Source organism: Pinus tabuliformis, chromosome 8, assembly GCF_031772625.1.
Source record: "Pinus tabuliformis cultivar Carrire ecotype Pingquan chromosome 8, CPIR1, whole genome shotgun sequence".
In the NCBI taxonomy this organism is placed as follows: domain Eukaryota; kingdom Viridiplantae; phylum Streptophyta; class Pinopsida; order Pinales; family Pinaceae; genus Pinus; species Pinus tabuliformis.
The window spans coordinates 1,516,538,454-1,516,566,423 of record NC_142294.1 but is presented as its reverse complement, the minus strand read 5'-3'; the positions used below and the strand labels follow the sequence as shown (position 1 = coordinate 1,516,566,423).

The 27,970-nt window shown below is 36.5% G+C and overlaps 1 pseudogene across 1 annotated transcript; it reads left to right on the top strand.

Moving 5' to 3' along the window:
- Positions 1-4,547: 4,547 nt before the first annotated feature.
- LOC149241657 (protein PIN-LIKES 7-like) lies at positions 4,548-27,698 on the top strand (annotated as a pseudogene). The gene is made up of 12 exons (XR_016246593.1): positions 4,548-4,979; positions 5,289-5,337; positions 6,326-6,641; positions 7,060-7,139; positions 10,409-10,533; positions 10,948-11,069; positions 11,256-11,519; positions 12,101-12,229; positions 23,922-24,022; positions 24,325-24,377; positions 24,556-24,741; positions 27,216-27,698. The product of XR_016246593.1 is annotated as a protein PIN-LIKES 7-like (transcript).
- Positions 27,699-27,970: the final 272 nt, after the last annotated feature.

The following is a 27,970-nucleotide window of genomic DNA, read 5'->3' as shown; positions in this document are numbered from 1 at the left end:
GATAGAAGGGGATAACCTTATCAAAAATATGCCCAAATTCGTCCTTACTGTTTTGAAAGATCCTTTTATTTCTCCACTTCCATATGAACCAGTTGACTATTAGCGAAATGGGATGCCAAACTGTTTTCTGAGAACCCCACCATTCATATGCATCTGTTATGGAGGGGTGAGAAGTTTCAAGAAAACCAAAATAAGATGCCATCTGCTTCCATAAGTTCTGAGATAGTGGAAAATTTAAGAAAATGTGCATGTTATCTTCTGTATTAGATAGGCAGATTATGCATATGGCTGGTCCATGCCAGTTTCTTTTCTGTAAATTTGCCCATGTTAGATTTTTGTTATAGTATACTAGCAGCGAAAACAGTATTATTTTTAGTGGACAGTCGGTCCTCCATAAAGAGTATGGAAAAAGTTTTTGAGAGATCTCTCTTCGCTGTTCTATCAAGGATAGATATATGTCTCTCACTAACACATTGGTTCAGCCTCTCTTAATCTGCAAAAAAAATCCTATCTCTATCCTCTGTTTTGAAAATTCCAGCATTTTTCATAGTTCAAATAATCTTGTCCCATTGGACAGCCATTGTACCTCCCAAGCCCAGCTCTCTATTCAATTTCCATAGAGGAATATCCCCCTTCCATTCTTTTATTACTTGTGCCCAGTAAAAGAGGCCTTTTTGGTGAAGGAGTGTGAGAAGTTGTGGAGAAATCGGGGAATCCATCTCTACCCCCATGATTGCATCCAATCTTATAAGAATATTGTTTCCCGTATGCAATTTCCAAACTATATTCCTGATGAAGAAAGGGAGGATCTTTTGAAAACTTCTCTAGATCGCCAATCCTTGTGAGGGCCACATAAATATGTTCCTGTACCAATAATATATATCCTTGTTCCCCATATATTTCATTCTAATAGCTTCACTCCATAGGCTTTCCCCAAAGACCGCTCTCTAAAATGATTTACATAATAGTGCCAAGCCGAACAGATGAAGATTCATTAAGCTCCAACCTCCCATTTTTTTGGGGAGGGAGATTTTTTCCAGTTTAGCAAGATGGAATTTCTTCTTATCCTTGAATCCTCCCCAGATAAAGGTAGCCATTAGACAGTTTAATTTTTTAATGATAGTTGAAGGAATATAAAACAGATGTGCCCAATAAACAGAAAACTGTGCTAGAGTCGACTGAGAGAGTATCATTCTGCCAGCTAAGGATAAACATTTAAATTCCCACCCCGATATTCTCTTGTAAAATCTGTTAATGATCCATGACCAGTCAGAAATGTTGTAACCCGTGGGCTTAAGATGGTACCCCAGATATTTGATGCCCTCTTTGATGGAAACTGCCTGGATGTTATATAGCTGAGATATATACTCCATCTCGTCCAAATTAACATTACCGAAATGAAAGGAGGATTTCCCTTCGTTGATAAATAAGCCAGTGGCCCTTTGAAATGATTTTAATATCTCATGCATAACGAGCCAAGATTGTCTACATAGTAAAGCAAATAGTAGGACATCATCAACGAAAAGGTTGTATGTAAAGGAGTTACCTCCGGAAATGGATAGAGGGCCGATATTTCCTGAAGCAACCTCTCTTTTCAAATGTAGACTAAGAGTATCCAGGACCAGGATGAATAAGAGAGGTGACAGGGAGCATCCCTGACGCAACCCTCTTTCAGCTAAGAAGAAGGATGTGGGGATATCCATTGATGAGAATGACGAAGTTGACCCCTTCCACACAAGCCATGATCCATTTAGTGCAGGTCATTTAGCCCGATATACAAATATACACATATACATAATATACACATCTTATCACAATTAACCAATAAACTAATAATATATTTAATAAACATCTTACAATTAAAAAAACACATTAAAAAATGTTCATCAAATAAAAAAAACTCTAATAAAATATTGTTTATGAAATTTAAAATTTATCCAATAAAATTAAATAAAAAATAAAAAATCCAAAAAATAATGTAAACATTTCATACGTTGTATATGAGATATATAATTCAGTTTATAATTATGATAATTATACAATATATTTCAATTTTATACATATCTGAATTCCCATGAAATGAAAAGAAACGAGACGCTCTGCGTTTGTTTTCTCTGTGGCGCATATCTTCGGGACTCCTATATACGACCTTATAGCAAAATTAATGCGGCCTGACATGGCTGCTCGATATCCAAATATAATAATCGCGCAGTGATGATTAGAGAAAAAAAAAATTGCTTATTATATCGGGTTATCAAGCGACCATGTCAAACCGCATTAACTTCGCTATAAGGTTGAAAATAGCATTTCCCCTCATCTTCCCTCCACTCAAGCCGAACATGGATTAGTCTTCATTTCATTTTCCATTTAACGCGCAATAACGAAGTGATTAAAATGTAATGCTGGGTCGGTGAAATCACCACCGTAGATAACTTCTCAGACAAAGAATATTCCACCTACATAAAATCGCAGCCGTCTATAAATAAATAAAATAAAAATCAACGACGGTACATTCACACGGGGCAACCGTCTCTAAATAAATAAGATAAAAGTCAACGACGGTACATTCACAGGGGTCAATATAAGGAAGCCTTCAGCTAATTATTAAATTTATTGTAACATTATTAATTATAAATTTAATAAAATTTAATAATCTATTTTAATATTATTATTTATTTTTTAATAATAAAATAACACAATAGGTTTTTAAATTTTTTATTTTAAATTAAAAAATGTGGATATCACTTTTTAAGTTTTTTTTTATACTAATATCAAATATACTTAATTTTACTTAAATTTTTATTTAAAAATTTTGTGATATATAATATTTTCAATAATTATTAACACTTTGAGAGTATCCCATTTTAAGTTGACATCTAAATATTTCAAAATGTTGTGATATATAATATTTTCAATAATTATTAACACTGTGAGAGCATCCAATTTTAAGTTGACATCTAAATATTTTAAAATATGAGTATAGAAATGATTTATTAATAAAACTGTGTGATAAAGATACAAACGTCTATTATAGCATGATTAACCACTTAAAAATATATATTCACAAATTTTAAAATATTATTATTAATAATAACTATTATTTATATATCTAATTTTATTTTAATTTTAAAAACTTAAAATAATCCTTATTAATTCTATTTTATCTCTACACTATACTTAATTAACTTATTATTAATTATTAATAAAGTATAAGATAAATTTTACCAATTTTATAATTATTTTCACATTATACATGATTAACATACTATTAATTATTATAACTTCTAAATATTTTAACTACTTAGAATGGTAAGTGAAAACATTTACAAAAATAAATTATTATTATAACGAAAATAAATTATAAAATAAGTTACATCTTATAAAAATAAAACACAAGTTATCTGTAGATCTCAGTTTCACAATCTTTGTTACAATATTGACCTTCCTAGCCTTTTACAATGTCAAAATTATAATGAGGTCGGGAGGCTTCTCTCCAAGCTTTTTGAGTATAGGAATAAAATCTTAAATCAAAATAGATAATTTGTTTCTTTAGGTCCGTAGACCATTATTTGGTGTCAGCAGACGTTAACCATCATCATCATCATCAATTAACATATTATAAGAAGAAATATTTGAAAAAATCACTATACATATTTAACATATTATAAAAAAAATTATTATGAAGAAATCACATCAAAGAATATGTCTACGTGTTTCGAACTAACCAGTGTGGTTCATTGATGAACTACGTTGGTTGGTTCGAAAATGAACCACACTAATGTGATTTCTTCCGAAATATTTCTTCTTATAATATGTTAATTATGTATAGTGACGTTGGTTCTAAACACGTCGACATACATTCTTTGATGTGATTTTTGCAAAAATATTTCTTTTTATAATGTAGATATGGATCACAAAAGCTTAAACTCGTTAATTAACATATTATTAATCAACATAGGTCCATTTTACGATCTAACATGAGCCGAGAAGAATCAAAATTCCTAAAGTGCAAAATCCAATGTGTTAATTTTCATTGTTTTATTTCTAATTACTTTACCACATATTCATTTTTTTTATTATAGTTGACATTATTTTTTAATTTAAAACTTAATTTTTATTTTTATTTTGAAAAAAATAGACAAATAGACATATTTTCACATCCCCTGGTATTAGATCTTAAATTGTAAAATAAATCTCTAGACTCAATCAAATGTTTTAGCGGACTATAATTATAATTATAATTTATAATGAATTATTAAACTGAATGTTAAGTTAAAACATTTAAAAAATAAACGAGAGATAAACAGCTTTGTCCGTTTATGCAATTATAATTAATTAATCTTCAGCGTTAAAGTATAAAAATGTATTTACGATTAATGGTGAACTTTAATTCAAATTAGATCGCTATATTACTCAGCCGCAAGTGGGAAATAACAGTAGCATCGCACTACAGCCGCAAGTGGGAAATAACAGTAGCATCGCGCTACAAATTTCGTGAAAGGTGCTGGTGACGATGACGTGATTCTTCGTAACGATTCAGCAATACTGCTCGATAAATATCGGTCAATGATCATTATTAATTCAGAGGGCATTATATTACATGAAATCTCGCATCCTCTGTTCAATGTCGGCACATAGATGCAAGTTGTATGTCGATCCTTACAGCACGCGGATTCATCTAGAAAGTGATGCGATTCTATGTGACGAGTCAGCAATTCTGCTCGATAGATATCAACACATTAGTATGAATCCAGTGGCATCATACTACTGGGAATCTCACATACTCTGTTCAGTGCCGGCACACAGAACAAAGTTGTATGCCGGCGTTCTCTGTACGTTGATTTACCTGCTCAGGACAGTGTCAGATCATATTATATAAATGGAGTTGACATTCAATCTTTGGGACAATCGAAGTTGTTCGTTGAGAAAATTTAGAGCATTACCTTCCTACGCAGACGATTTTCTTTGCCCTGTTACAGGTTTGTTCTGTAGTAAATTCTGTTTGGCTTCATTTTTTTCTGCTATTTGGTTTTTGTTTGGCTTTTAGGTTTTTTCCAATTCTATGTTTCAATAGAGACCTAGGCTAGTATCCTGTGTGGTAGAATTTAGCATCATTGACTCTGCCATAGTATACATTCCAGACCTTGTGACGCTATTAGTGCGAAAGAGGGTTATTTTCTTTTTGCGTTTCAGGGAATGGTTATTTTCAGAGAAATTGATAGTCTGTATCCGCTTGTACTTTGGGTACCAAACTGATCATCTAGATTTCTGCATGAAAATAAAAGCAGATAGCTTCATGGTATGGTGGAGAGTGACATATCTGATGCCAGGATTCAGGTAAAGCATTCAAAACATGAAACCATGGCTTTGTTTTTGCTAAATTTAGTTACAGTTCAGAGTCACGAGTTCATGGCTGGTGAAACAGGTCCAAAGGCCCTTTAGGGTTTGTCCAATAAATAGGTAGATTCAGTGTTATACAGCTATATGTAGCATTGGATGACTTAGGAATTTTTCGGCACTTGGCTCTGAAGCTATGTATTGCTACATGCATTTTCCACCATTGCAAAGTAGACAGTCCAATAAATTTCGACATTGTAAGTTACAAAGATAGTGGTTTCAATAGATCTTTAAGTTGTCTGCTAATATGCTTCATGCTTGACAAATCTGCATTTGTTTGAATTTGGGATAAACAATACCGATTTTGTCTTGTCACATTATATCTTTCATACTTTCCACATTAGAGATGTGTGGGCCTCTTTATTCTTGAGTCTTGCCTTTAGGCTGGTAGGTGCAGTTGACTGCCACTACCCCTTCAACCTTCTGCAATGCTCTTTGTAGCTTTTCAAGGCTCTCAGAAATAGGTTTACTGAAATTCAGAGAAAAATATTTATCTATTCTTATAACGAGGCTCACTAGGTTCCAAAACTGATTAAGACCGTGATACCCAGCTGGTGGGTGCTCTCCACATGGTACAGTGGGCCATAATGGCAGAAGATATAAAAGGATATCAGGGCCCCTAGAGGAGAAGCCCAAGAGAATGGAATAGGGGCATCAACCCTGCTTCAGCTCTAGTATGCTCTGTTTGGATTTTAACTTTGACTTAAGGATGCAGCCTGCAGGAAACAATGTTTAAAGTAAATGTCTGCAAATGTTAGACCTTGATCTAAATTGCATAATTGTTTGGCTCTGTGAAACTGAAGGGCCATCTAATTTATGTCATTTTCTGTTGTTGTTGTTATTTCTAGATTATAAAGACTGAATTTGTCATTTCTTTATTCTTCAAACCAATGAAAAATTCAGTTTCTTAATCTTCCCTTTTTTTCAGGGATCGTCCCGCTCTTCTATTGGATTTCTTACAGTGTCTTAGCCAGAGGCTTCACCCAATATACAGAAGGCTTGCATTTGCTATGGGGTTATAGCGAGTGAATCAAGGCATAGAGAGGCATTGATTCTAAGAACTAACCAAAATATTCATTAAAAACCCGAGAAAGAACTAAGAAAACAGGATGGCATTCTGGGACCTTCTGACTGTGGCATGTATGCCCATTGTGAACGTTCTTTTCATAAGTGGTCTTGGGGCTGGTCTGTCAACTCAATATGCTGGAGTGCTAACTGAAGAAATTCGAAGAAGTTTAAATAAGGTAAGGGTTAACCTGCTGCATAAATATACTGATGTCTACCTATTAGTTCAGCATACAGGAACTTCAACTTTTACAATGCCATTGGTGTTGTTAACTGTGAATTGGGTTTGCATATTTTAGTGTTGTTTGAATCACAATGTCACCTTCAACTAGTATAGTGTTGTTGGGCTTTTAGACTATACAAAGCTATTTACTGAGATTATTTGGCATAATATACTTGTGAAAGAAAACAAAACTAAATGAAGGAAAAAAAAGAGAGGGAGGTACTTGTGCCAATAAGATATGGTGATGAGAGATAACAATCTGGAGGAAGGATTGAGTACAAAATAATTTAATTCATTCAAGACCACATAAGTTCTGTGGCCTGTGAGAGTTTTTACTTGCATAATCATGGAATTTTGTGTTTGTTTCTCAACAGGTCGTATTCACGGTATTTACACCAGCTCTTATGTTTGCAAGCCTGGCACAGTCAGTGACATTCAATGATCTCATTTCCTGGTATGTAATATTTTTAATTTCTAGTGCAGTGATTTCAAGGAGGGCTTTATTTTATTTTTAAGTTGTTTGTGATATTAATCAAATTGGTTTTTCAATGAGCATGGAATTGTATCATATACAATCTTTTGACATGCTTTTTACTAACAGATAGTGATATAATAGAGATTTCTTACTAGATGAAATTGGTGAAAAGGAAATCTCTAGGACTGTATCATAGGAATTTTTTTGATAATAAATTTTAATTGGTAATATTGTAATTTTTTATTATTAAAGATCAAATTGACAAAAAGACAAACTAGGAGAACATCAAGATGTGAGAAATAATTGAGAAATAGATCTGTCTACAGCAGAGCTATAGCTATGCTAGAGACAGATCTGTTTCTCAATTATTTTTAACACCACCCCCTTAATTGAGAAATACATACAATACCCAGTATATCTCTACAAATTAAAATTTTGGTCTTTCCCAAAGGCTTAGCAAAATATCAACAACATTATCAATAATCTCTTCTTGATTTTCCATCAAGGCTTCTCTTATGGTTCTTCTTTTCACCCTTTGTCATGGGTGGCTTCTCTTTGCTTGGTCTCGAAACTACAACTCAATTTGGCTTCTTCATTGTGGCCTTCATCCTTAAACTTTCTGCTCCTTCCTTTTGCACCTGAAAAAATTAATTGCTGATATTCGTATAAAAAGAAATTCATCTACCAGGATACATGGCTTGCCAACCGCTGTACCTGCCAGTTGTCTAGGAAATCAACATGTTAGGCTTCCATTTACTCATAACTTGGTCCCAAAAAATCTGAGATTAATATACTTTTCCCCATTTTAATCAAAGATTCATCTAATTTGATTAGCATATGGGTAAAGCTTACCACATCCATACCTACCATGGTAGTTTATTCCAAACTTGAAATAGCATCCTCTCTGTGCATGAGAGAAAATCAGAACATGTGATTAGATAAGCCATCATGCTACAACATGTCTACCTGAAAAACAGGGCTTCCAACTTAATATGAGGAATACAATCTGCCTATCTCTAGGCTTTACAACTTGAACCAATTAAAAAATAATTGTCTTTTTCTTTGTTTGCTAAGTTGTGTGAGTCCTAAGATGACTGCACTCTTAACCTTTGGCTTCAGAAACTGCGACCCATGGGCATATAAGCCATCAAAATCACCCTGGGATTGCACCTAGTCTGGGCCACACCAGCCCTTAACATGGTTGGATTTTTTCCCCCAAAAGTTTTGAACCGGTGACTTTCACATTACAGAGTGCTTTAACAGTACACCATCACCATCTATTCTATGCCCCGTAGGAAATTCAAAAGTAATTGTTAACCTACAAAGCCTCTAAATATTTAAGCATGACACAAGGTTGACTTGGATTATTCCGAAATTCTTAAATAACCTTGATTTAGCCTTTAAAGCCTATAAATATTTAAGCATGACACATGGTTGGCTTGGATTATTCCTTAAATTCTTAAATAGCCTTGATGAAAGGTTATGAGGGAAAGAATAACTTCAGAATATATTATATGTACCTTGGAAAAATGTAACGTGGCCATAATCACAGAATAGGTTCCCTATGTAGTTAAAGAAAATAATATAATAATCAGGTTAGTAGGTATAGACTCCCTATAAATACCCATGAGAAAGTATAAATAGACATGGGATATGGAAGATATAGTTCATGTAGAGACAAAGATGATTTTATCAGCTCCCACTTAGTAAATTTGTCATTGTCCAGAGAACATTTTTTAAAGGATCTGAGATGAATTTAAATTAATGATGCAATGAAGCAAACTGTAAAATGAAACAGAGCAAACAATCATGGGTGCATTATTATACATGGTAATTGAACTATGATAGGTTTCTTGGAGTAGTGATGACTTAACTTTTAATGAAAAAATTGAAAATAAAATGTAGTCCTACAATTCACAAAGATATTAGTTTTCCTTGTGACTTTCATATTCTCATGTCAAAATGTCAAAACTTTTAAAATTATAGATGGAAAGAAATCACACTAAAACAATGAAGGTGTTACTTATATAATCAAAATTCAATCAAGCTTGCTTCCCTCGAAGAAGTAACCTAAAGTACTAGTTTCATGGGAGAATATGTACAAGAATGAGTGAGCTTCCTAACAGAGAGTTGGTACTGCTGCTTTTGTCAAAATCATGGCCATCACAAACAAAACAATAGTAAACTAGCCCTAAGAAGAGGCTATTTGACTCAAACAATAGGCTAGAAGATGGAAGATCAATTGGGCAACTTGTTATAATTCCAATTTCCTACGCTTATATATGAATAATGAAATTATTGCAAAATTGATTGCATGTATACCCTGAAACTTAGCCATATGCATTACTTTTGGGCTGGAGGGGTACATTGGGAGTATATGGAATTTCTAAGTGACATAATGAAAAGGATAAATCTATTTTAACATTTTGAACAAAGAAAAGAAGATGGTTCTCGAAGACCTTGGTCTAACCCTGAGTTGTTGTCTCAAATACTTGGTTGGTAGGCTGTCGGGGAATCAAGAGAATCAAGATTCTTTTGATGTTTAGATTACGATCGAAACAATGGTAATTCTCAAAAGAGAGATTTAGAAGACATTAGTTCAATTTTTTCCCAAGAAAGTTTATTTTAATTGGTCAAGGAGAAAACTTTCTGTTTAACACACTTTTCTAAATGTCTTGGACAATAGCCCAGTACAATAATCTTGTAAGTGCTGACTTGATTACCGATTTCTTCACTTACCAATTTCAGTTGGATAAGTCTTGATGAGAATCAAATTCTTGTAGAAATTGTTCTTTAGCCATGCCTAGAAAATTGGGCATTTCCTTGGAAAATAGATGTTGTTTTCTTCTAATATTCCTTGGAGATTCTACTATGAAGTCATAATTTATTGGTATTCCTATGCCCCACTTTCTTAAACCATGTAAAATTACAAAGCTTCTAAAGGCGCCATCCCTAGAAAATTGGGTATTTCCTTGGAAAATAGATGCCGTTTTCTTCTAATATTCCTGGGAGATTTTACTATGAAGTCATAATTTATTGGTATTCCTATGCCCCACTTTATTAAACCATGTAAAATTACAAAGATTCTAAAGGCCATGGGAGAGTGTTTGCTGCTAGCCTTTATTTCTGAAACAGAAGAATTTTCATTAACATTTGCTTCATATCATATTCTTACTCAAAATGCCCTGTCCATTTTTTCTATATTGCTTTTTCCTTCCTTAAAGCTGGCTGCATTTTTCTTTTTTCAGGTGGTCTATGCCATTCAATGTTTTTCTTACATTTTTCATTGGAGCTATCCTCGGATGGATTATTGTTAAAATAACCAAGCCTCCAGAATATTTAAATGGCATAGTTGTTGCAAACTGCTGTGGAGGTATGTGTACTTATATCTGTTGCATTGTACAGTTTTGAACATTTATAGCATAGGTTGTGCAGTTTTGAATATTTATAGTATAGCTGATTTTAGATGTAACATAAGGAAAGACAATGGAGCAACTAAATGCATGTTCTTCTGTTATGAAATGAAGGTTAAAAACCAGGTTGACCTTTGATGTATTGATCCAATGTTCCTTTTATTTCAAAAATAGTTTGTTGTGTTATATTCATTCGTCTGTGAAAGAGCAGACAGTGTGATTATTAACCCACATTAAGTTGTCTCTGTTAATTAGTTTTCACAAATAGTTTAGCTGAAGGAGAAACAGACTACATTTTTAAATTAACAATCCCAAATTTTGAAACAGAAGGAACTGCATCCTGAATAACGTTGTCAAATTCTAATTGTATACAGGAAACATGGGAAATCTTCTTATCATCGTTGTTCCTGCATTGTGTCATGAACGGGAAAGTCCTTTTGGAGAGCCTGGCATTTGCAAACTAAATGGGACAGCGTATGTTTCACTTTCTATGGCGGTATGATTCTAACTAATTTTCTGGACTTTAAACTTAGCATTGACAATGTTTCTTTATTATTAGCAACCCAAATATGCTCATTTCCACACTTCAGAAGTTTACTTCCTTCTGTAGATGATAAATCCAAGCAGGGTGTATCCCTTTGTTACTTTGTTATTTTCTGATTGTTTCAAATTGGCTTGCCAGATTGGCCGTGTTTTCACATGGACTTATACCTACAATCTTATACGATCAGCAAGCCCAATTAATGAAATGAAGGAATTAGAAAATGGACTTCACGAGAATATCCCAAATATCAGTTATTTAAATGCTGGAGAAACATCTAAACTTTTGCAGAGAATAGTAATTATTCCAGCAGTGCCAAGTTCTGGAGGAGATTATCCTTCTGATAAGCCAAAGGCAAACGGCATTGTAAGGATTTCATTGCCATTCAAGAATTTCAATTAAGAGGTTGGAATATGCAATCTAAACGTTTGATTTGGAATTATTCTAGCATTTGTTGAAGTCATCTTCATGCCTTTGAAGCATCTTCAAAATGAAGGTGGGCTGTGTATCCATTGTAATCTCACCATATCTTCTTATTTAGAAACTCTTGATCACCTTCACATTGAACGTGTACCATGGTTTAAAATATTTGAATTTGAAAGTGCTTGTATCCCTGAACAAAATTTACTTGAGTGAGAATTTTTTGTTAGACTTGAAACTTTCCTTCAATGTGGGAACGGTCTCATCACAGCACTTGGAAGTTCTGCTTAGACACACAATTTTTTTGTGTAAGAAGTTGTTGCACTAAGAATGCATATATGATATTTGAGGAGGATTATCTTCTTGTGTGTCATTTCCAACTTCACTGAATGCCATTAAGGAGAAAAGAAAGATGTTAACAATAGTTGGTCAGATTTTGCTTTTGATAGAAAGGCAGAATAGACAAGCATCTATGTAGTTTTGACACTATGTTCTGAAGCATATTTGATTAAGTATTAATTTTTTCCGGATCATACTGACTGAAATATATTGTGCTTTTCTTGTAGGAGGTATTCCATTCCTCGGATGAAAATCCAAGCTGTTTTCAAACCTTTCTCAGAAAAGGTAAACACTACATGACTGAAACTGCAAATCTAATTCTTGAGGAGTTAAAAGCACCTCCTACCATTGGTGTGGTAAGTCGTTCAGATATCAATGTGGATGGTTTTTTCCTTCTATATTTGTTTTTTTCTACTTTTAGAATTGCAATGAAACTTGTAAAGGAGTTGCTTGAAAATTGGCTGTGTTTATCCTAAGTTGTTAGAGAGTCTAACATCTAAAAGAAAATCAAATAGACTCAAAAATATGAAATGGGCATGTTGAAACCAATTTTCCGCCAAGTTTTTGAGATGCGAGGACGTAGGAGTGGGAAAACACATCCTGGGGATGTGTGGAAGCACCCAGGGACATCATAGGGGATGTTAGGTCTCCAACATTTAGTACTTCACTTAAACAACTAAAAATTTAATAGTAAAACATATGAAAATTGAATCATAAATCATTGAAGCCCATGGGGTGTAGCTGAATTGGAAATCGCCATGATATGAAGTATTATGTAAAAAATAAGATTCAGGGTTCAAATCCCTGTGGCTCAAGCCAACAAAAAAAGAAACATAAATCATTGAAGTATTATACGCTAGTGCATAGCTATATTAACCTTAGATCTAATAATCCCCATGAAAGATCAAAATAAATAGAAACATAATTCCTTCTATGATTAAAAGATAAGGGGCTAAGACATAAGAATGTTGGATCTATCTGGTTTTTATAGGCTTAATTTTTTTTCAATTTAGTTTATTAAATTGCAAATATGACCCTTTTGCTTGGGCTGTTGATGCTGCAGATACTCCATGCTACTCTAGGTTCTAGGTGCAATAACAATGCACCAATAACATACATCATTACATAAACTATACAAAACTATACATGTAATGATGTAACTAATTATGATTCACAAATCAACTACCGCTATATTTCTTAGTATATTTACAAATTTTAGCTGCAGATCTGTCTTAATATAACTAATATAAGAACATGACAACGTCAATTTCTTAAGGCAATACCCCCCTAGCCTTCTTTGTATGCAACTATTGCATGAAAGAATAAGGACCAACCGTGGACATGTCATGAAATCAAAATTATTTGCATTCTGTAGGATACTCCTTGGCATGCCAACCAACTGAAGGTGTTTCATTAGGTGCCTCCTCATCTACCTATGTATTAACTTACATACAGGATTGAGGAACAACCATGGGAATGTCCCTATCAAGACTGCTTGGGAGCGGGAGCGGAAGTGAGAGCGGGGAGCGACATTTTCAAAAGCTCCCGGGTCGAAAGCGAAACAGGGAGCAAATTTTTATATAATATATACTCTTATATATTTTGATGCATATATTTCAACAAAAGCATGTAGAATGATGAGTTAGGTATAAAAAGCATAAAAACATGGATTAAACCATATAACATCAATCATCTAGAAGTTATAATCTTTATCAACCATGTCCACAAGTTAGTAACATACAAGTTACAACATATTGAGTCTCATGATTGAAGATTCATCAATCTTAAAGTTTTGAGCTTTCAAAATTCAATATATAACATTTGTCATCATTGATCACTAAATTTGTACTTGTAACCATTATCATTACCAAGTAACCAAACTATAACAAAGAATATCTAACATGAAACGAAATGTTTCAACTTTCAACTTTCACGAAGTATCATATTCCTAATTCATTATCAATGAGTTATAATTGCCAACTTCAAACTTAAATTGTCATAAATTGTTTACAAAAATTATAGTAATAAATATGAAAGAGTCAATAGTTATAAAAACTACTAGAAACTAGAAAAGACAAGTAAATCTATTGTCCACTGCTTGGGCCTCTTGCCACGAGAAATGTCGAATTTATGAGGAGCTCGTGGTCTACTGGGAGTCTCCTCCCGCATAGTCGGACGACCATGTCCAAAACTAGAACCAGAAGATACATGACCTCCACGTGAGGATGTAGATGGAGGTGGTGGCAGGAAAGCTTGTGGAACTAGAGCACTGCTACTAGATGATGGGGGTGGCATGGCTGCTGCTGTTGCATTTGCTTCATCATCATCTTTCAAAGGTTTTATTTTTACTTCTTCTAGATGTATAGCTCCAGCCTCCAAATTATCTTCTTTTGGATTTTTGTCCCAAGTCAGATATGATATATGAGCACGAGCCCACTCACAATAATATGTCAAAAACCTCAAGTTGTTGTGCACAAAGCACAAAAACTAAGCTTTCTGCCTCGTTTTCATTGAGGTTGTTTCTTCTCACATTATGGATGGAAGCTATAGGTGCTCCAACACCTCTCTACAGAGGAAGTATTTGCAACATGTGAAAGCACTTTTTTTGTTAATTTTTCCAAAGCACCTTGGTGCCATACATGTCTCACCATGTGATAGCATCCAATCTATCCCTATCTTCCATTGCATGCAAAGAACCAAACACTCTAGTGATAGTGAAGTATTTTTCCTAATTCTCCATGCAATTTAGCACACTCCTTGTCAGGGACTAGCTTGTCTAATGTTGTCATATGGCCATTTTGTATCTCTGGATCTGTATGGGATTCGGTCCTAACCCCACCCCTAGGTGTAGGTTTGCACAACCAAGATGTAGAGTAGTGTTTTGGCATAAGGATATATGCCAAGGCATGTAGTGGAATGTTAAGTTTATCCCACCCTGCACACACATAATTGTAAATATGATCATACAAATTGGGATCTTTTGACTAAAAAATATATTTTATTTTCCCCAACATGTTACCCATCTACTCATACACCTCCCCAATCACTGGTGCATCTGTATTTGCAAAACGAATCATGGGAGAGTGACCAGGGGGAAGCTCTCCCGCAGCCCTGGTCCCTATCTAAATTAGAATTATTTTCATTCTAAAAAACACTGCCTATGTATTAGGTTCACATTCATTTATTTTTTTACTCCTTTTATCCTTGGTTGAAAGGGAGCATGGGAGTGTCTCATTTTTTTGATGTGGATAAATTCCCCACTTCCCTCCCTTAGAGAAACCACGTGCTAGGGTCATGGGGAGCATATTCCCTACCCTTTGGAATGCATCCCTGTGTAACATTGGTTGAAACAATATTGCAGGGTTAGGGGGAATGCAAACCAGGTACTAGTCCGTGCTCTAGAATCACCATTAAAAAGAAAAAAAAAGTTGATAATAAAGCAGATTTAAATGACAATAAAGTCAAAGGGGAATAGGTTATAGACTGAAAACTCTAGGCTACTGACAAATGAAAAACACATAAAAGGTGAGAGAAACCATTATTTCACTGTTTTTTATTCGGTGCCCCCATATTAAACATTGTGTGTTTAAGAAGCAATAAAGGAGGAATTTTCCCAGAGAGTATTCTTATCAATAGTGAGCAGTGTGTGAGTTTGTCAAGGAGAACCAATTTTTTTTCAAGCGGTGGGAATTTTGTAACGATTGGTTAGTTTCTTTTCACTTCATTGGGTTTTATCAAACATTTTCTCAGGCTTTCATTTTTCATTTAAATTTTCTCATGAATGAACAATGGAAGGCCTAGGGATGCAACGCAAAACTTCCTTTATCATGAGAATAATGTTACCAAAAGTGGAACATCTTCCACAATCCCTTGAAGTTTACTGCCTTCATCAGAAATTAAAAGCACTTATTGTACGAAGAAACGTTTGATAGATGCACTTGTGGATATGTTTGATATCAAGGGTGTGGTGGGTGCTGATTTTTCTATAGCAAGGTTTTTCTTTGCATGCTATATCCCATTTGATGCAGCCCATTCCCCATGGTCTAAGCAAATGGTCTATGTCATTGATGATGGTTTTGTAGGGTATAAAACAGATAGCTACGAGAGGCTTTGCACAGTGTTGTTTAACAAGAAGAAAGCATGCATTAAAAAGGTTATGGCCCCTTTGAAGTTGTCATGAAGAATTAATGGATGTTCCATTGTGATGTTTGGAAAGACACCTGAAATCATCCACTTTTGAGCATCATTGTATCTTTAATATCTTGCTCCTATCTTTTGAGAGCAACCATTTGTTCAAGGAAAAGCAAAAATTCTTTGTTCTTGAAGGACTAGTTATTTGAGGCTATTGATGAGAAGGGGCCACCTAAGGTTGTGCAAATGATTACAAAGAAAACCCCCCTTAGCAAAGCTGTAAGGCTGATAGTCCAAAAGCAATACAAGTATTTTTTTTAATGTATCGAATAATGCACTAAAGGACATTGACAAAATAACTTGGATTGCCAAGTTAATTGAAGATGGATAAATATTCAGATGTTTATATATAACCATCACCAATCACATGCCATTTTCCAAAAGTTTGATAAGGTGGAGTTGCTTAAGCCAACCTATACTAGATTGTTTCATACTACATTATTCGGCAATGGCTATGCAAGTTAAAGGGGCTTTATGTATAACTGTCATCAATGACAAGTGGGCATTCAGACATTGCCATTGAGAGTTGGGCATTCAGACATTATCATTAAGGTGAGGCATAAGATTTTCAATAGTTATTTTTAGGATGATGTTAAATTTGTAGTTGATTTCATTGAACCACTATGTGATATGATCCACTACATGGAAATAGATAGATGATGTTAAGGAGAGATATACGAAAAGGTAAAACGTTAGTTGTGTGAGTAAATTAAATCCATCACCAATAAGATAGATCCTAACTTATATCCACGATTAGAGTGATGTTTAAATGGGCATAATACAAGTTGATCGCACTTCTCCTTATGACATCTTATTCCTTGAATCCAAAATATGATATTGAAGAAAGAAGGTCCCCTTTCAAAAAAAAATACGGGTAATGGAGGCATTCCTGATTACAATGAATAAAGTTGATTGTATAAGAGAGGAGGCATCCATCATCCATTGTTAGTGTTGTCGAATTTTTACGTGGCTAAGGTGAGGTTGTCATAAAGGAGGCTAAGTATAATAGGTTAGTCTGCATGGATTCAATGGATTGGTGTGCACTTCATGGTAGACATGTCCCGAAGTTTCAAATATTTGCGATATGATTGTTGTCACAAGTAGCTAGGTCCTCAGCCATATGGGAGGAATTGTACTTGGTGTTTTTCACTCAATGAAGAGAAAATGATTAGGATCAAAGATGGAAGAAAATCCAGTTTACAATAACAATGCCCTTCAACTTAGTTCTTGGAAAAACCTCTGGTACTGTTGTCACTCACTGCTTTTTAGTCATAAGTTGCTTTAAATGCCCAATAGCAGTGAAGTTTGATGCCAAATTCTGAGCCACATAAGCTAATAGAGCTAGATGGGACCCTCTCCATTGCGTAGTGCTCGGAAAAAGTTTTCCAATGGTATATAGAAGTCTAAAAAAGGTTTCCTGGATCAGAAGTTAGACCCTATTGAAAAATTCCTTTGAAAAACTCAGAAAACAAGAAAAATGGCTAAGTCTGAGGGAAAAATCATAATTGGGACTTGGGAGCTTCATCACAATCGCATATCGGCGTCGGCAACTCCAGGCGGGTAAAGAGCATTGGCAGGATCCTTGGGGCACACGACTAAGGTTATCGGCATATCGCAGTCCTGAATGTTGATATATTGTTGCACCACCGAGGAAGGGCCGAAAAGTGTTAACAAAGAAACTCATGAAAAACCAAGGCGAGAGCTTCCCCTTTCTCTCACCTCTAGGGGGCATCAGCGATCGGTGATCGGCGATTCAGCGGGGTTTCAACTTAAAAGGACATGCAAACTGTTGATAGTGCGATAATGTGGTGCATCGTTGGGGGGCCGAGAAAACCAAATACAACGGAAAAGAATGAAAAAATAGGATCGGGTAGGCCTTTTTTGCTCTCTGCTCTCCTCCAGGGAGCCACGTGGCGGCCTCTAATTGGTCCACCGAGTTGACATGGCAGCTGACGTCAGCAATGACGTGGCACCTATGGATGATGACGTGGTGGGTGGACACGTCACTTGTTTTTGGCATTTTTAGGGGTCCTATGGGGTTGTTTCCGAGTGCCACATGTCACCACTCACAGGGTGACACGTGGCAGTGATGAGATTAGTAGGTTTATCGAAGATCGGCGATCGACGGTTCTTTGTTTTAGGCTTATCGACGATTTCGATAAGGAAAGGCCCTGAATGCGATATATAATGAGCTGGGATTTATAAAGATTTCGGGTCTGGGAAATCAGCCGATGTGGGACTTTTGCGATATAAAGAAAAAGGCCCCCCCCCCTACACAGTTATTGAGAGCTTTAGTGCCAAACACATGGGCCTTTGGTTCTAGCCCCTAGTCATATAAGGAAATTCATAAAAAGGGCTATAAATAAAGGGGGCCTAGGAGTCAATTGAAAATGTCTGCCTGTTTGTTTGTTTTAAATAATTTAAAGGCCCGCAGCATGGTACACCGATAGCACTGTACATACTACAAAGATTTAAATGGGCGTATGGGTTGGCAATGGTGATATTAAATTATACATGGTGCGACTGGAGATCGGTATGGGGAGGATTCAGGAAGTTTTAATGGCACGGCATGGTGCTCTACTTCATCACGCAGCAAAGGACCACTCAGGCACACACTTGTCCCACTCCACTCGCTACTCCACCGAACAGGTCACTTAGGCATTTAAAGGAGAATTGACAGAAGTCAGCTGAGTAACACTGAACCGCCTCAAGCAGCCGAAAAGAGCTTGATGACAGCAACGATGTGGCTCTGTCCAAGGCCTCCACTGAAGCAGCAAGGGGACACCTCCTCTTTCCTCTCTCGATTTTCTTTTTTTCCAAGAAAGGGATTCGATCCCTGTTATAATCTTTAGGTAGGTGGTAGCAGAGCCTTACATGGCCGAGACAGATAGTCTAACATGAAAGTTGGGGCTTGGGCCCAAATATTTTGATTGTAACTCAAACCTCTCCCCCTCTTCTTATAAATAGGGGGATGAAATCTATAACAAAGGTTCCGACATTTCTCACCCTCGGGGGGTCTGAGTTTTGTGGTACCATTTGGTTCTAATGTGTTTATTCATGGGGGCTTCACTAATATCGTGTTGAATGTATGGACTGGTTATTTGGACCCTTTGAGATAAACGGTGTTTCCCTGTTGATTCTAGGCATGATTAATGAGCAGGATGTTCCTCTCGGTAATCTCATTTCATCTGTGTTTTTCTTCCTTTGAAATAGTATAATGAATGCAGTTGGTTCCTCTTCAATCTATGGATTTATCTTAGCTGCTCATAGAAGACAGTACCTGTGCTTATCACATAGCTATATGTGTTATTGACTAGCATTGTAGTACCTGTAAAATTACAGATTTACTTGTGCATTTGATTAACCTGTAGAACCTGTCTTAGCCCATGTCTATGTTCGCTTTGGCAGAGAATGACACCTATGTCATGTTTGATTTGAAACCTTCTTTCGCACGCCCCTATTTCTATCATTCCACCGGAAAACCATGGATTAGGATTTCGTGTTGTTTACAGCCCTATCCATCGAATTCCACTTTCTGTTGGAACATTGTTGCTTAGGATTCTGTTTGTTACAACCTTATGCATATTTTTCCCTCCTTCCTTTCCTCCTCTCCATCATTACTACGACTTCAGTTTTAAGCTGTCTCATTTCTGTGTGTTGGCCACCAGAGGAAGAAGCCATTTCTCTTTGAGATTACCCCAATATACCCCCAGCATTTGGATCCATGAGTTGGCTTGAATCTACCTTAATGAAGGCTTATTGAACCAAGCCCCTCCTATTACCTTTTTATGTGACAATTGGAGTGTTGATAACCCCTCACAGATAATCTCTTAAGCACTCCTCTATTTAAGATGTCCTAGGCACTGGTCTACAATCAACCCAGAGGTTGTCTCTAGGAGGCTTTCTATCTCCCCTGTAGCACTTGTGTTGCTAGTGCGATTTGAAGCGACAACATCTTTCTGGCATCGTTGCTGGGGAACGGATTAGAATATTTTTCCCTGGGTACGACAAATTTTTACATTCCCTCTGTTAGGTGAGCAAGGGAAGTGTGGGTTGAAGATCTCTCACCTTGGTGACTCCATTGTTTCATTCTATGGTAAACATCCTGGCGACTCCACTATCTGAATTTCTACCTCCTTTGATTTATGATTCATATGATTTAGAGGAGGATGATCTGGTTACAAATTGTCAATGGGATCCACTTACAAATAAGTGGGGAGAAGGCTCCCAACACCAAGTTTTTCAAGAAAAGCCCAAAGCTAAAGGACCACGCAGAGTCTGCTACTGCCTATGGCAGAAAGATCCCTGCTAGGGATTCTTAGTAGTTTCCCCAATCTACGACTCTTATAGTTCAGACAATGAAGAATCTATTGCAGATTTCCAAGAGGATTGGCCATTGAAAAATGGGTAGTAAAAGATCAGCAACAAGTTTTCCTTGAAAAAGCTAAAGTTGAAGAGTTGGACAGTAATTGTGGCTGCCTTGACCAAGAAGATATTGGTCAGTAAACTATCTGTGAAAAAGAGGCAGCTGCAAATTTTCCTGGTCAATTCCATGACCTTGTGGCTGGGTACATGAGCATATTCTTAAGCCAATAATAGAGGTTGTTTCGGCAACATGTATCAGGTTCTTTGCTTGAAGACTTTTCATGGTGCATGCCTGTTTTAATTTTTACTTTTCAGCAACATGAAGGCACTAGGTTTAGCACCCAAATGTTGGCTTGGCTCCATTGGAGGGTTGAACTCACTTAGGTGAATTGAGCCCTGTGCATAAGTAGGAATGGATATAAATAAGATCATTAGCTGAGCATTTACTTTGTAGTTGTTAGAATTTTTATTTTTGCATTTTAGTTTGATGAGGGAAGTACCCTAGCAAATAAAGTCCCATGGGATTTTTTGATTACAAAGATGCATTTATTACTGACTCCATGCCCAGTGGTGAAGGATATTGGTCTGCAAGTTCTCAGCACCTTGCAAGCAAAGGCAATGTCACCAGTGGGAGCCAATGTTGTCACTCACAGCTTTTTAGTCATTAGTTGCTGCAAATGCCCAATAGCAGTGAAGTTTGATGCCAAATTTTGAGCCATATAAACTATTAGAGCTAGATGGGACCCTCTCCATTGCGTAGTGCTTAGAAAAATATTTTTGGTGGTATATAGAAGTCTAAAAAGGGTTCCTTGATCAGAGGTTAGACCTTATTGAAGAATTCCTTTGAAAAAATCAGAAAACAAGAAAAATGACCAAGTCTAAGGGAGAAATCGCAATCGGGACCTGGGAGGTTCATTGCAATCGCATATCGGCATCGGTGGGTCTAGGCAGGTAAAGAGCATCAGCAGGATCCTTGGGGCACACGCTAAGGTTATTGGCATATCGCAGTCCCGAACGCCGATATATTGTTGCACCACCGGAGAAGGGATGGAAAGTGTTAACAAAGAAAATCATGAAAAAACCAAGGCGGCAGCTTCCCCTTTCTCTCTCCTCCAGGGGGCCTCGATGATCGGCAATTTGGAGGCGTTTCAACTTAAAAGGACCTGCAAGCTTTTGATAGTGTGATAATGTGGTGCATCATCGTGGGGCCGAGAAAACAAAATACAAAGGAAAAGCATGGAAAAGCAGGGTCGGGTAGGCCTTTTTCTCTCTTCTCCAGGGGGCACGTGGCGGCCTCTGATTGGTCCACTGAGCTGACATGGCCACTGATGCCAGCAATGACGTGGCACCTACGGATGATGACGTGGTGGGTGGACATGTGTCACTCGTTTTTGGCATTTTTAGGGGTCCTATGGGGCTATTTTCGGGTGCCACGTGTCACCACTCACAGGGTGACACGTGGCAATGATGACATCAGAAGGTTTATTGGTGATCGGTGGTTCTTGGTTTCAGGCTTATCGGTGATTGCGATTGCGATAAGGAAAGGCCTCAGATGCGATATATAATGAGCTATGATTTATAAAGATTTCAGGTCCGGGAAATCGACCGATGTGGGACTTCTGCGATATAAAGAAAAAGGCCCCCCCGCACAGTTATTGAGAGCTTTAGCGCCAAACACATGGGCCTTTGGTTCCAACCCCCGGTCGTATAAGGAAATTCATAAAAGGGGCTATAAATAAAGGGGGCCTAAGAGTTAATTGAAAATGCTCGCCTGTTCGTCTGTTTTAAATAATTTAAAGGCTTGCGGCACAGTACACCGATAGCACTGTACAGAGATTTAAATGGGCGGATGGGTCGGCAGCGGTGATATTAAATAAGACATGGCACGACTGTAGATCGGTATGGGGAGGATTCAGGAAGTTTTAATGGCACGACATGGTGCTCTACTTCGTCATGCAGGAAAGGACCACTCAGGAACACACCTTTCCCACTCAACTCCCTACTCCTCCAAACAGGTCACTCAGGGATTTAAAGGAGAATTGACAGAAGCCGCCTGAGTAGCAGTGAACCGCCTCAAGCAGCCGAAAAGAGCCTGATGATAGCAAGAACGTGGCTCTATCCAAGGCCTCCATTGAAGCATCAAGGGGACACCTCCTCTTTCCTCTCTCAATTTTCTTTCTCTGTGCATTTATTTCTGCATTTTTTCCAAGAAAGGGAGTCGATCTTTGTTGTAATCTTTAGGTAGGTGGTAGCAGAGCCTTATAGAGCCGAGACAGCTAGTCTCGAATGACAGTTGGGGCTTGGGCTCAGATATTTTGATTGTAACTCAAAGCTCTCTCCCTCTTCTTATAAATAGGGGGATGAAATATATAACAGAGGTTCTGTAATTTCTCACCTAGGAGGGGTCTAAGTTCTGTGATACCATTTGGTTCTAATGTGTTTATTCATGGGGGCTTCACTGATATCGTGTTGAATGTATGGACTGGTTATTTGGACCCTTTGAGATAAACGGTGTTTCCTTGTTGCTTCCAAGCATGATTAATGTGCAGCATGTTCCTCTCGATAATCTCATTTCATTTGTGTTTTTCTTCCTTTGAAATAGTATAATGAATGTAGTTGGTTCCTCTTCAATCTATGGCTTTATCTTAGTTGCTCATAGAAGACAGTACCTGTGCTTATCACAGACCTATATGTGTTATTCACTAGCATTGCAGTACCTGTAAAATTACAGATTTACTTGTGCATTTGATTAACCTATAGGACCTGTATTAGCCCATATCTATGTTAGCTTTGGCAGAGAATGATACCCATGTCGTGTTTGATCTGAAACCTTCTTTCGCATGCCTCTATTTCTATCATTCCACCAGAAAACTGTGGTTTAGGATTCTGTGTTGTTTACAGCCCTATCCATCGAATTCCACTTTCTGCTGGAACATTGCTGCCTAGGATTTTGTTTGTTACAGCCCTATGCATCTTTTCCCTCCTTCCTTTCCTCCTCTCCATCATTACTACGACTTCAATTTTAAGCTGTCTCATTTCCGTGTGTCGGCCACCAGAGGAAGAAGCCATTTCTCTTTGAGATTACCCCAATATACCCCTAGCATTTGGATCCATGAGTTGGCTTGAATCTACCTCAGTGAAGGCTTATTGAACCAAGCCCCTCCTATTACCTTTTTATGTGACAATTGGAGTGCTGATAACCCCTCACAGATAATCTCTTAAGCATTCCTCTATTTAAGATGTCCTAGGCATTGGTCTACAATCAACCCAAAGGCTGTCTCTAGGAGGCTTTCTATCTCCCCTGCAGCACTTGTGCTGCTGGTGTGATTTGAAGCGACAACAGGTACTATGAAGGTACTGCTAAAAAATAAGATTAATTCATGGTGCAATATCTGTCTCCCATAGCTTTTGTCACCCAATGAACTTGGTGTATTTGATAAAAGTTGATTCATGTATTTGTGTTCTTGTCTGATATTCTATTGGTTATTGCAGGTTGCAGGATTTATTGTTGGAGCAATCCCACAAGCAAAGGCTTTACTTGTTGGTGTATCTTCTCCTCTTCGAGTAATCCAAGACTCCATTTCTTTACTGGGGTATGCATCTCTATGATCAATCTTTAGTACATCTTGTGTAATGTTGAATTTTATTTTATAATAATAAGTGAACATTATAGTTGCTACCTCCGATAGGTCATGGTTGAATGTATCGTTGAAAAACATAAGCATTCAGTTCTTGAATCAGCTTACTTTCCTTTTTCTCAGCTTTTTCGTCAAGTATATTTGTTTCTGACCATTTCAGAATTTATTGATATTCGGTTGTTGGGAACCAATATGAAATGCTAGAATCAGGCATTTACACAACTGAATTTCTGATTGTCTTTGTATCTTTGGTGTAGAGATGGAACCATCCCAGGCATCACCCTTGTATTGGGAGGAAATTTAGTCAAAGGTACTCTATATTTGTCTTGAAAATGTTTCTAGTCAGAATGTAGCATTGCTGTTTAGGCTGGATGTGAAAGCTTTTGATTTTGTTGATCTTAATAATGCATTATGATGAACGGTAATATATTTCCTTTTCCTTTTCATTGCTAAATGATGTATAATCCAACGCATGGCTATCTTTGCAGGTTTAAGCTCTTCAAAGCTAAGACCTGTGATTATTGTACTGGTTATCTGTGTGAAGCTCGTATTACTTCCATTGATTGGAATATTCGTAGTTAAAGGAGCATCTGATCTTGGGTTATTGCCAGAAGATCCATTGTATCACTTTGTTCTGATGATCCAATACGCAGTCCCACCAGCTATGAATATTGGTGAGTAGCATGGTTCACATATCTCAACTGTACATGCAATTTTAATCACATGATTTTTCCAATTCATCATAATATTTTCATTTCAACTATCCTAATAGTTTAATACATCTTGTGTAATGTTGAGTTTTATTTTATAATAATAAGTAAACATTATAGTTGCTACCTCCGATAGGTCATGGTTGAAGGTATCGTTGAAAAACTTAAGCATTCAGTTCTTGAATCAGCTTACTTTCCTTTTTCTCAGCTTTTCCGTCGAGTATATTTGTTTCTGACCATTTCAGAATTTATTGATATTCGGTTGTTGGGAACCAATATGAAATGCTAGAATCAGGCATTTACACAACTGAATTTCTGATTGTCTTTGTATCTTTGGTGTAGAGATGGAACCATCCCAGGCATCACCCTTGTATTGGGAGGAAATTTAGTCAAAGGTACTCTACATTTGTCTTGAAAATGTTTCTAGTCAGAATGTAGCATTGCTTTTTAGGCTGGATGTGAAAGCTTTTGATTATGTTGATCTTAATAATGCATTATGATGAACGGTAATATATTCCTTTTCCTTTTCTTTGCTAAATGATGTCTGATCCAACGCATGGCTATCTTTGCAGGTTTAAGCTCTTCAAAGCTAAGACCTGTGATTATTGTACTGGTTATCTGTGTGAAGCTCGTATTACTTCCATTGATTGGAATATTCGTAGTTAAAGGAGCATCTGATCTTGGGTTATTGCCAGAAGATCCATTGTATCACTTTGTTCTGATGATCCAATACGCAGTCCCACCAGCTATGAATATTGGTTAGTAGCATTGTTCACATATCTCAACTGTACATGCAATTTTAATCACATGATTTTTCCAATTCATCATAATATTTTCATTTCAACTATCCTAATAGTTTAATACATCTTGTGTAATGTTGAGTTTTATTTTATAATAATAAGTAAACATTATAGTTGCTACCTCCGATAGGTCATGGTTGAAGGTATCGTTGAAAAACTTAAGCATTCAGTTCTTGAATCAGCTTACTTTCCTTTTTCTCAGCTTTTCCGTCGAGTATATTTGTTTCTGACCATTTCAGAATTTATTGATATTCGGTTGTTGGTATCGTTGAAAAACTTAAGCATTCAGTTCTTGAATCAGCTTACTTTCCTTTTTCTCAGCTTTTCCGTCGAGTATATTTGTTTCTGACCATTTCAGAATTTATTGATATTCGGTTGTTGGGAACCAATATGAAATGCTAGAATCAGGCATTTACACAACTGAATTTCTGATTGTCTTTGTATCTTTGGTGTAGAGATGGAACCATCCCAGGCATCACCCTTGTATTGGGAGGAAATTTAGTCAAAGGTACTCTACATTTGTCTTGAAAATGTTTCTAGTCAGAATGTAGCATTGCTTTTTAGGCTGGATGTGAAAGCTTTTGATTATGTTGATCTTAATAATGCATTATGATGAACGGTAATATATTCCTTTTCCTTTTCTTTGCTAAATGATGTCTGATCCAACGCATGGCTATCTTTGCAGGTTTAAGCTCTTCAAAGCTAAGACCTGTGATTATTGTACTGGTTATCTGTGTGAAGCTCGTATTACTTCCATTGATTGGAATATTCGTAGTTAAAGGAGCATCTGATCTTGGGTTATTGCCAGAAGATCCATTGTATCACTTTGTTCTGATGATCCAATACGCAGTCCCACCAGCTATGAATATTGGTTAGTAGCATTGTTCACATATCTCAACTGTACATGCAATTTTAATCACATGATTTTTCCAATTCATCATAATATTTTCATTTCAACTTAAATTCAAAAAGAGTCAAGGGATCTCTACTTGAATGGTTCATGAGGCACAATACTTGCTAAGGTTTTGCAAATGGGGTAGCAAGCTAAGTGGGCTTGATTGTGGGAAAAACTCCACAGTTAAGCGCGCTTGAGCCAGAGGAGTTCTGGGATGGGTGACCTCCTGGGAAGTCCTGGTTACCGGGTGCAAGCCCCGGAAGTGATGATTGATGCTATGTGATTCGTTCTCCACATTTCACTAGTTTCAATCCCACTTCTTCACCCCTGTGAGCATCACCCGATGCAATGAGTGCTAAGTGAACTATTCAAAAATCATGAGAAATTAGTCAGTTACGACTACCTCTCATGGAAATGGTCATACGTTTGAATGACTTACTTAACGCAGTTGAATCCCAAAAATGATATCTAATATCCTAATAGTTACTTTGACAGCTCAAATTTTTTTGTTAATTTTAGGAAGTCCCAACAATGGGACATGTTCTAGTCATTGTTGTTTTATTATTTGATCAAAGACTGAAAATTATAGAAATTAAGAACTATCAGGTTACACCAAAATCAAGCAACTTCTCTCGTGCAAACAATTCTAGTTTGGTCAATATATATTTCTAATTTTCTAGTCTTTCATGCAATAAGCATATGAGTTCTTTCTTGCTAAGAGGAGTGAATTTGTGGTGATGCAGGAACAATGGCACAATTATTCAATGTGGGGGAACATGAGTGCTCTGTGCTTTTCTTATGGACTTATCTTCTGGCAGCTTTTTCCATCATCTTCTGGTCAACAGTCTACATGTGGATATTGTTTCCATAAAAAAAAAAAAAAAAATTCATTTCGTAAAGCTCATTGGATGCATCATTCAATGAATGTTGAAGACTGATTAGTGTTCATTGGTTCCATTCATTCTTTATATTTATATAATGCATTGTGGAAATTCCCTTTTAAGAATATCATTCATCTTCTTCCCACTTAAGATGGTTCAATATTTCTCTGGAAATCATTATATATTCTTACAAACAATAGACAAGTTTATCCATGTTCCGTTATTCATGGGAAAATTGTAAACTCGAATCAGTTGTCTAGAGAAATTTCGTAATTTCTGTGTATCATCTCAGTTTGTTTGGATTTGCAGTCAACTTGTATCAAATGTTGTTTTCCACATTGATTAATGAAAATTAAATTTTGATTGGTCTATGTTACGAGTGAGATCATGATAGATGTAAGTTGCATCAGAAAATCAAAGTTCTGGCATGCTATTATCATGATTTATATCACTGGGTACTAAAATATTATATGCTCCAAATCTTGCAAGTTGCTCTCTTATGTTATTATTTCACAGTGGACAAAGCATTTGCAAGGCAACATGTAGTATATTGACTTCTAGATTGATTGTATCTTAGCCACAACTATGGCTGATTTCAACATTGCCAGATGTCATTT